This window comes from Anser brachyrhynchus (assembly GCF_964034855.1).
Source record: "Anser brachyrhynchus genome assembly, chromosome: 4".
Taxonomy (NCBI): domain Eukaryota; kingdom Metazoa; phylum Chordata; class Aves; order Anseriformes; family Anatidae; genus Anser; species Anser brachyrhynchus.
Genome location: NC_137698.1, coordinates 29,396,596 through 29,406,729, shown reverse-complemented (window position 1 = coordinate 29,406,729; position 10,134 = coordinate 29,396,596).

Genomic DNA, 10,134 nt, shown 5'->3' with positions numbered 1-10,134 from the left:
AAATATTTTAGTCCAGCAGTTTTGAACCTGAACTCTTGTTTTCATTCACAGCACAGGAATACACCCTTCTCACATAGGCTCTATTCAGACTGCCTGAGGACGTGGTCTAATGCTCTCCTCAACTGCATTTAGTTACAGTCCCAGCTAAGATGATCAGGCAAAACCCAGTCTCTGAGCACATAACACTCTTACCCTTTATTCTGAAGCACCTAGAACTTCTTTTCAATCCTTAGTTTATCCTACAGGATCAAGAAGACGTTTTTAGGTGTTCAGAGGTTTCTTTTCTGTAGTCTACTGATCAGGTACCACATACTTACCTCGTACGACACGCTAAAAAAAATAGTCAGGATGTTTTATTATGTATGAAGCAATCCGGATGCAGAAAGCACATGTTTTTCAAGCAAAACCTCCCAGTATAAAAGGCAATTAGGCACCTCCATAAGATGCATGCCTGTCAGGCTGATTTGAAAAATCTATACTTCAAACAGGAAATAATTTAGGATAATAATCATTTCAAATATGAAATGTAATCAAGGAGAGGGCAGCTAAGATGAATGCAATCTATTTATGGTGGAGGCAGGTGAGAGAGTTATATTATCTCCATAAATTCAGCTTTGCTCTTTTCTATGAGTTATTCAAGCTTTCATAAAAGTTGCAACTGAATGTAGGAAGATATCCCTATGGAAGTACTGTTTTTGTGGGAGTTTTTTGGTATTAAGTTATTGGGAGCATTCTTTCCTACCTGAATGCTAATACATTGATGAATTTAAAAATTTAAGATTTTGAATTTACCACTTGTGTAGTCTAACCAATGGGAATTTATGTCAAATTAAAATTAACTAGGGAAAACAGAAAGGGTGTACATTTTTACAATAAAAATATTAACATCTCTTTAAATCCTGACATTTATTGCTATCATTCCTATTATGATCAAGTACCAATTTGCTGCTTTCCATGTATCAGCCAAGAGTTACTACTCCCAAAACAATATCACAAAAGGATTCCTTGTTACTCAGCCTGTAATAAACCTGTGCTTGCCTTCAATTCAAAGGGGTTTGTGGGTGGTTGTATATCTTTAAATAGCATCAGATTTATGATTAAATTATGTAGATAATTACGCTACACAATAATAAACAGGAATTGTAACCTTGAAAGTAAAGCAAGGGCTATTTTATTTAGACTTTACAAAACAGTGTATTATTTTGACAAAACCAATGCATAATATGGATTTTGTGTGTTTAACTTCGGGGAAGTTCCTGGTGTTCATAATTGGATCAATCATTCCTTTTCTGTAAAAAAAAATAGAGAGAGAGAGAGAGAGTCCGAGTATTGGCCATCTGAATTCTGCACAGTTAAACAGAGAAAACAATTATTACTCTAAGAGGGTAATAATTACCCCAATGGACTCATAAGCAATTATTTTCACCACACTTGGCAATCAAATTCCTTATTGCCTAATGGCATCTGTCAATATAATGAAAACTGTAGTTTGATGGAGAAAAGGAGAAGATGACTTGTGGGTCCACAAATAACAGAGATAAGAGGAAGAAAAGTAGTAGGTTGGACATACAGATATTAGCTGTCCTTACTAACATACTACATGCACATGAGCCAGGGAAACAAAGGACACGAAGAACTAGTAAGTTACATTTATTTACTTTATTATCTGATAATTCTGTCTATGTAAGTCATTTTAGTTTAAGCATCTATACTTCCCTGGTTTCAGTTGTGTTACACTTTTATACCTGCTCAAATGCTGATTCCAGAATTGTTAATGGCATCTGAATGTCTTCCACAAGCTCACTAGTAATGCAACTAGTACTCATGATGTTGGATTTTATTAGAGAGCTTGATCTTGCAATATGTTGTACTAGCTGCATTTGGAATAAAGATAACTGTTTGTCAGCATGAGAATTTCAAAAATGGACTGAAGTTTTCATATTTTGTCTTTTACATTTCATCATACACATTCAGCATAGCTTGGCTCTCTGTACATTTTCTCTTCCTTAAAAAAATTGAGGAAGAACTTCCAGTATCATAAAACTGAGGACTTGTGTAGCTTGATGGCATGAACTGCAATACTTAGTATGTATTTCACATAGTGCTTAGTCTAATACTTCTTTTTAGCTAACAAACAGAAATTAAATTATTGGTATTACAAAAGCAATTTGTTCTCTTTTAGCTACTTTTGATTACTTCTAACACTTTCATCTGATTTATAATAGAAAATGTACAGAAATGTATTCCTAAATCAAAAGGAAAGGCCTACATCTAGACCAAAGAACAACTCCGCTGTTGCAGTGGACCCAAGTCATCAATATCCCACGTCATCCCTTCTAATATTGTATGCCCCAAAATGAGGGAGGAATTCCTTTTCCCAGAGGAAAGCACAAAAGCTTCAGAAGCTGCATTTTTATAAATCTCATGCTGCTTTTTTTTTTTTCCCACTCTAATTAAACAAATCTAAATTATAGTAATAGGTATGGTCAAAATTAAATGAGACACAGTACACTAACCCAGGGTCTGAAGATCCAAAAATGGTGATACTAATAAAATAATCATTACAGATTGAAAATTGTTCTTCAGAAGTTTTTATGATGGCAACATAATCAATGGGTAGGTATTTAAAGTACTACCTCTGTTGATGGTGTTGCATTACAGGGTTATGCAGACATAGTTATTAGACTGAAAGAGACCAAAAAAGCCCTCTTCTGTAAGTTTTTTTTTTATGTATTTTGTTTTATATATATAAATGTATGTTTAAGGATATATAAAATCATGTATTCATCTTTATTTTTTTGATTAAAGATTGAAAGTGTTGTTCCACCAACACTTCATTACTGGTATGGCTCAGCTTTAAAGGCAGAACATGCATTTTTTCTACATCCTGTCAGCAGCTTGCATATTACTAAATATTAAATAGTTGGAAGTTGACAAATAGTCCTGTGAACAGTCCCAGTGGGAATAGTAGCTATCAGTGAGGGAATTACAACATTCAATCACATCCCTGAATATAAGCAGGATAGAAAAGTGTGTTTCGTTTCTGCATGCCAAACTTCTAAGCAAAGTTAGGTTTTAACTATCTGCTGAACAGAAGTAACAAAAGCTCATAAAGCTGAAGCTAACAAAACTGTTGTCAAGAAAGACTGATGAAGTATTATGTAGGTATTCTATCTTTTTATTTTCTTTTTTTTTCTTGCCTTTTCTGTCTCAATTTTGCTTCATTTTCCAGCACCACAGTATCTGTACATGAAGCTTGGTATGGCTTGCAGAACTGGGCAGTAAACCAACACTTTTCCTTCCTTGTTTGTATGCTACATTAAAAAAAAAAAGGAAAATAAAATTTGAATTTTCAAAACCTTACAATGGCACATGGCAAGTTTAAGTTCATTGCCATAGTGACTAGAGCTTGTTTCTCAAGCTTAGTCTTTCTACAATAACAAAGCTATCGCCCACACATCTCTGAGCTTATTCTTCCTTGTATAAACATTTTAATACATAGTACCACAGAATAAGTACAGTACATATGGGTTTGATATTTAAAAAAAAAGAAGAAAAAACACAGAAAAGAGTGTGAACTGCACATGTGTTCAGAATAATTCTGGAAACATATGAAGACAGGAGTTCGCAAGGTATTCGTGTTTTGCTCTACTTTTCATCTTATTTTTAAAGATCATCTCTGGACTCATCTGAAAAAATGAAGATATATCACAATTTTTTTTTTTTCTGAAGGCATATTCACCTTAGGCAATTTGCAAACTGATTTTCTAAAGCAACAAACATTGTTACAGATTCTAAGATGAATGTGATCTAAAGATCATGCTCCCAAGCTTCTTTTCTATTTCTCCTTCACAGTTCCTTTGGTTAGGCTGTGGTTTTTTTTTTTGTTTTTGTTTGTTTGTTTGTTTCCCTGAGTTAAAGCCTCCTTTAGGAAAAAAAGATGAAAAGTTACAGCACAGACATTCGTTATCCTTTTGTGAATCTCCTACCTGGTTCTCCACAGAATATTCCTGATGGGGCTTCATAGTCCCATGCCAATACTTTTGAGATACTGAATGATACTGAATAGGATACCCACCTAATTGACATTTAATATTTCATGATCAGCTTCTCTAATAATAAAATAATACTTCAGCACCCACAAACATGGAATGAAACAATATTTCACGCAGAAAAATTATGAAACAAGATAAATGATTTTCATTTACACTAAAAGGGTTGGAATTTATTGTGAGATTACATTTAACTTCAGTGATTCAGTGATATTATGAGAGTGGGTAAGGACTATCAATGCATCTTTATAAAGTAAGCAAGGCACCAAAAATGTTGTTTATTTGGAACAAAGTTGGGGTTTATGCCACCAATAATTTTTTGCTTGTTTGTTTCTTTGTCTGTTTGTTTTGGGGGGAAGGGATTTTAAATGCATTTTACTGCTTAATTTCATGGTTTTATGCAAATGTAACATTTTATTTGAAAAAAGCTGAAAATTCATTTTGAAGATTTAAAAAATGTCATTTTCTTGTTTCACAACAGCATTTTTCATTAAAGTGTTATCCAGATTAAGAGAAAGGCATGTTTTAAAAGGTTAAATAACCCTGAAGAGTACAGAAGTTTGTTTTCTGAATGAAACACGAACCTGGAACTCTCACATAATCCAAACCATATTTTTCCCTGATTTTTTCACCTTCATCATGAAACAGAATGATCTGTAATTACTTCAACTCCTATTTCACTGTCCAATGAAGCTACTACATATTCTCCTCATATGTTCACCATGCTGGGTATTCACCAAAGGATTTCCATGCTCTTTTTTCTCTGTTGGCAACCTAATGCCTGTAGGGAGATAGGTGCAAATATAGTTTCTCTCTTTGATCCTAGTCATAGTCTTCTCTCTGATCCCTAGTCAAAAAGGACATTGGCAGTAATTTTTGTTGGCAGTAATTTTTGTTCCCAAAACTATTTCTGTTCTTACCTTCACCATTCTAGCAGTTCCTTATTGGTGGCCACCTTCCTGACTTCTGATTTTCTTGCCTCGTTTTGCATAGAATTTGCATAACAGGACGTCATGGGTTCAGTACTCACTGTGACAGACTGCCGTCACCCATCTTGGGTATAAAACAATTCCTTTCAGCTACAAAACTGCATCAGCTTCAGGATCATGAAGAAAGCTTTTCTAAAAAAGCTACCTAAAGGTATCATAAATCACATCCATATGGAGAGAACTCCATTCTTGACATTTCCAATAGTCACCTGTTACCTCCATAACATTTTGGAGGCTCGCCTCTCAAATCATGCCACAACTTCAAGAACTAGCAGACAGACTTGCAAGGTTTTAGAGCCACAATTCCATTAACTTGCTGAGCTGTAAGAAAACTGATTGTACTATCCAGTACCCACTATAGTGGTTTCTTCAATCTCCCCAGTATTAAAAATACTAGCTTATGCATTACGATATGGATTGTTTGGAATTGTGCACGCTAACATTAAGACATCTACTGTGGGTGTTGTTAGTCCTGCAACACAGAAACATACGTATAAATATCACAGTGCATTAGCGCAGACAAACCTGAACTGTTCCTAACCAAGCTGAGGTGATTAACTCAAGAACAGCATCATGCCAACATGGGTCCTAGCAGTGCTTAAGGAACATATTCAATTATAATGAAGACCAAGCCTCTCATTAAATAAATAAAGAAAGAAAGAAATCTACAAGATAGTGAAACCTGTGAGAAACAATAAAAAAGAAAGTCTCTTCAAGCAGTCTGTACAGAAGAAGGACTTACCTCTTATCATTCCTAGAAAATCTATCCTTTCCAGTTTTTGTCTAGAAGAGGGCAGCCTAAGACAGTCAGCATCCAGTACCCTCCATCCAGGTGTCTGCTGGGCCATCCACTAGGCCGTGTTCCAATTGTCATTGAGAGGAAGTCAAAAACATTTTGAGCATGTTTTCTATCTCAGATGATCAGGAAATGAAAAATGTGGGATGCATCACAGAGCACACCTCGTATGCAGTAAGACGTTGTTCAACAAGGTAGTAAAGAATTCAATCTCATGTTGCAATGAAATCTACTTCCCTACAGACTTTAGTACACTCCACAGCAGGGCCTTGGTATTTATTACTGCGTCAATCAAATGTAAGCTAGTACTACATTTAAAACTCCCAATATCATGAATTACAAATTCAAATCAATTCTAAAAAGTTGCTAGAGGGGATGAGCAGAGAACAAAAACTAAGACATTTATATAAATGACTAATGATAAGAATTGTGCTGATCCTATGCAAAGTTATATCTGAAATGTAAAGGAAGTTTTACTTCTACTTGAAAAGTGTGGGGGAGAGAGCATGTAGAAGACAGCATGGGGACAGAAGTGGGTCAGATGTTGTGTGTATTGACACAATTTGTAGCCTGGTTATCTTAATCCCCCAGGTTGCAGAGGACAAATGTAGCAGCTGTTACCTAAATTATCTGAAACATATTCACAGCACATGTGTCAATGTCCCAAAGACAGGCAAGGTACATAGCTGGAGGTAACACCACCACATCTCTTTCTAGACAAGCTATACCATTTTGAGTTCTCAAAAAGTTCTGTGCTTCTACACACACAGATAGCACCTAACACGGTTTTTAGGGTTTAACAGAGTTAGGTGTCTAGGTCTTACTGTGTCCGTAAAATTAAGACTTCTATGCTTCTAGGTTAGCTTTCCCAGTATAAATGCTGACCATAGTATAGATCTTAAATGGACCCTGTAGATACCGTAAATACTGTAAAATATGTTTAAAAAACTATTAAAAGGAAGAACTCAAAGGCCCCATACTGCAAAATGATAAATTCCTTCTAGAAAATACTGATCAATTTCTTCTCTACAAAAGTGATGTGAATACCATGCTGGGTTTATGTCATACACTGTATAAATCAGACAGTTATTTTCCATGACCATCATAAAATTTTAGACAAACAGGCAGCGAATTCTTTGCATGTTGCAAAGAGAGAGAGCAAGTAAGATCATCTGAAGGGCTGAGAAGAAAAATGAAAGTATTTTAAAATGAGGAATGGAACGGAAGCAAAACAGTAGAAGAAACTTCACAAAATAAATAAATAAAATTAAAAAATAAAAGGTAACACTTCAGAGTATGGTAGTGTTGGCACAAAATAGATACAGGACATGAAGCAAAACCAGCAACTCCTGCTACTCTTTCCTTTGGCAAAATCCATACTGAAACCAGAGTGGAACTCCATTTTGATCATGCATATTTTATGAGTAAGAACAACTTACTGAGAAAAAGGACTTAAGTCCAAATACCAGGCTATCCTCTGTTCTCTTTAGACATGTGTTTTCAAATACTTGACAGGATACTCTGTGCCAAAATAAAGTTCTGTTTTTCTGTGAAACTTCTGTAAAGTCAATAAGTAACACTTTTCTAAAAAACTCTAGATTTTGATTTCAGTGACTCTACTATCCAAAACTATCTTTCCAACCCATCTAACTCTATTCTTTGTATGTATATATTACACACTTACATGCAAAAGTTGTAATGTGTAATCCAGATAAATGTCCCCCTGGATGCAGTCCTGCAGCAATCAGTTTCTTCCAAGCAGTTTCCAATGAAGGGAAAAAAAAATCATAGAGATACCAGTCTTTGCAATCCAACGATCCACACAATGGATCTCTGCACATGGTTATGGAGTTCACTAGAAGATGCATACTTCCATGACTATTGTGCTTCTTGGAACTGAGCTTACAGCTTCTACTGCATAGCATACGTGGAAGGTGGCTTTATATGGAAAGGCAGTAATGATTGTCATCACATAAGGCTTAAGTAAAAAGATGAGCACTTAAAACAGTAAGCACACCAGGTGCTAGACAAAGACCAACGTAGACATTTGGTCCTGCAAAATCAGCTGCTCACAAGATGGTGGCCACTCAAAACAACAGCAGGTCACAGCTAACCCTGATAGATTAACATTTATTTTCTTTACTACAAGTTCAGGGCACAGTCTGACTCACATCTTTATGTGGCCATGCCAGCCTGAGCACAGTACATACCCATCTGTAGTGAGTTGCTCCGCCCTCCCCTTAACCTCTGCACTTCACAGCACAGTAAGCGTTTGTGTACCCAGGTGGTATATTGGACCAGTTCCCTCATTCGAATCTCTTCTTTGTTGTTAGGATATTATTAATCTGGATCAATGTTGCAGCTTAGTTTACTGTTCAGTGTGACAAGGGATCGTGATGCGTAGGCGTGGGAAGAGAGGAAGGTGGAGAGAGGGATTGCTTAATCCTGAACCATACCTAAAAGAGGTCTGTGTGACCATCATTTCAGTGATTGCAATACCGTCTACATGCAATGAGAATATAGAGGGTCAGTGCAAAGGGCTGCAAAAACAACACAGAGACAGAGATTCTGACACCCGCATTCACTGGGAACTTGTCATCCAAGAAGTCTTCTGTTGTTGCTTGTTTATACCATGTTCTAAAAACAGTACCTTGTGTAAGATGGTTCTGAATAAGTGTTGCAAAAGAATATATTCCTCACAGTTCCTGTCTAATGAAAACAGTCCTATCTGCTCTTGAATTCTGGCTACTAGGGCAAAGTAGCAGAGTAGTTTGAGGTCTAATTAAATACTCCTGTTAGCAGGTACCCACATTGAGAGACCACTGAAAAAGCAGCATAGCTTTCTGATTGGGTATAGGATTTTCATGAGGTTGCTGAAGTCATCAGAAATCTCTCTGCTACTCTGAACTAAAAACACAAGTTGGAATGTTGGAGAGGTGTTTGATGGAAAGGGGGGAGGGTTTAAGAAATCATGTAAAAATATACCTTCTGAGCAGAGAGGTTTTTTTTTTCCTAGTTGCAATCATAGTCATTGTACAAACAGTACTGATTTTCTAAGAAGCCATGTAAGAAATCAAATGGCAGTATCCAGTGTGACAGGGCTAACGCTAGTTTTTAATAACTTTTTTTATTATGCAGCTAGTAGTATTGTATATATATTCATCAGAAACACTGATTTGTCTGTAGCTTTTTTTAAAAAATACATTATACCATGTAAGCAAAGTACATTAGAGCAATCAGAACTCTTTCAAATTCAGCTGGCTTTCGAGTTGCAAAAGTATAATTTGTACTGTCAGCACCTTCCCTGACAAGTTCCTCTCTAACATGGGAACCACGCTAAACTGCATTTTACTATGCAAATAATCACGAGATTTATTTTTTTTTTAACGGCCAAAACAAAATCTGTGACATGTACTACAGCTTGGCCTAGAAACTGATGACTATCCTAGATTTCCTACCATAGGTTACTGTAAATACCAGAATTAAAATTTGGATTCCATGTCTCTGTGCCCTATAACTGCTCCTCAGTGCACCAGATCTGCCTCAGCTCTCCCCTTGTATTCCCATGCAAACCATCTCTGCAATACCACTGCCCTTCCATGTAAGTTCCACCATGCTACTCCTTCCCACGTTGCCCTGCCTGGGTCAGACATGCAATTGTACTCATTGCCCACATAATGCTGGCCAGCTGCTTGCTGTCCAATATAGCAGACAAGAGTGAGTTTTCTATTCTTTTCCTTGTTTAGAAATTGATAGGAATGCTTTTACCAGCATAGCTCCCAATCTTCTCCAAACTTGTTAGAGTACAGCTACACCAAGTTATTCTGACAGTCAGTGCTTCTGTAACAGTGAGTATATAAATCAAATAAAGTTTTAACAGGTCCATCCAGAAGTTTATTATACCAAATTTGGACATCAGGGTGAAGTAAGTGGCAATACTTCAATACAAAAGGGTTACTTGGATCTTACTTAATGGATTACTAAAAGCAATACATCACATAATGTGTTAGCATTGAAACATCTACAAAGTAAAAATTTTTTTTCCAATGTGCAGTGTCTTTTAAGAGATTAGTGAAATCAGACTGTGTTTTTCAAGATCCTTAAAGAATTGACATTTGAGAACATTTTCTCGGGTGTTGTATAACCAGAGTAAACTAAATGGAAAGCTAACACTAACTACAGTACAACAAATACAATTGCCATTAGATACAATTTAGAAGCACACAGTAATTCATAGCTTGGAGATAAAAAACAGCTTCTCAGAGAACTTTACTTAAAGAGAGAAGCAGCTCTATTC